Source organism: Convolutriloba macropyga, unplaced genomic scaffold (assembly GCF_964194025.1).
Source record: "Convolutriloba macropyga unplaced genomic scaffold, txConMacr16.3 SCAFFOLD_5149, whole genome shotgun sequence".
In the NCBI taxonomy this organism is placed as follows: Eukaryota; Metazoa; Xenacoelomorpha; order Acoela; family Convolutidae; genus Convolutriloba; species Convolutriloba macropyga.
This window is the reverse complement of record NW_027453476.1, coordinates 1764-2982: the sequence shown is the minus strand read 5'-3', so window position 1 is coordinate 2982 and position 1219 is coordinate 1764. Positions and strand designations below refer to the sequence as shown.

The following is a 1219-nucleotide window of genomic DNA, read 5'->3' as shown; positions in this document are numbered from 1 at the left end:
GGCCAAGAGAGCATTTGAAGGCGAAACTTCTGCATGGGGAAGCTGCATCATGAACAAAAGTTTATATCGAGTATTATGTTGACGTTAGTAGGCCCTGGCCGAAAGCGCAGCATGTGAAAGGTATAGATAAAAGTTAGCGTTGCAGTCAGTACTGTGTAGTTACTAGTAGCTGGATTTAAGCTCGAAATGAGACACTGTTGGTGAAACTTCATCATGAGAACGTCACAAGCTGATCACGCTCTATGATATGACTAGTATTATGTTGCTTCTAGTAGGCTAAGCGCAAGCCGAAACATCAACATGTGAAAGTCGTAGAATTTTGCAATCAAACTGTGGCTAGTACTGTGATGTTACTAGTAACCTTTTCTTACGTCATATGGCCAAGAGAGCATTTGAAGGCGAAACTTCTGCATGGGGAAGCTGCATCATGAACAAAAGTTTATATCGAGTATTATGTTGACGTTAGTAGGCCCTGGCCGAAAGCGCAGCATGTGAAAGGTATAGATAAAAGTTATCGTTGCAGTCAGTACTGTGTAGTTACTAGTAGCTGGATTTAAGCTCGAAGTGAGACACTGTTGGTGAAACTTCATCATGAGAACGTCACAAGCTGATCACGCTCTATGATATGACTAGTATTATGTTGCTTATAGTAGGCTAAGCGCAAGCCGAAACATCAACATGTGAAAGTCGTAGAATTTTGCGATCAAACTGTGGCTAGTACTTTGATGATGCTTGTAGCCAACCGAATTGGTTGAAAAGCCCAATAAGTAAGCTAACTTGGGAGAGCTTGTTGGAAACCAAATGCTACTAGATTGGTCCAAATACATCCTTCAACAGGGGATCACTTGGCTCGCTTTACGAAGAGGAGCACAGCTATATGTGTTAATTCGGTATGAATCGCAAGATTTGTTTACCGACCTCTCTAACGCAAAAGGCGGTCTCGGCTTCGGCTGTTGACTGCGTCCGATTCAGGGTTATATAACTCTCGATTGAACACATTGATGTTCTATTGTTGGTGCTTCCAATAAAATTGGAACACTTAAAGCAGAACCGATTCAAATAATAGCATTCTGATCAATGATTGCATTCCTTGATCAAGAACTGCTGGAGTCATTGTGATGGCGAATTTTCTTCATAAGAAAATTGCAAAGAGACGGAACTTAATGAGACTAGTATTATGTTGTTTCTAGTAAGCGGAAGCTGAAACAGCAACATGTGA

The 1219-nt window shown here is 41.3% G+C and overlaps 1 pseudogene; it reads left to right on the top strand.

The window, feature by feature from the left end:
- The first annotated feature begins 825 nt into the window (after positions 1-825).
- Positions 826-977, top strand: LOC142358314 (5.8S ribosomal RNA; annotated as a pseudogene).
- The last annotated feature ends 242 nt before the right edge of the window (positions 978-1219 follow it).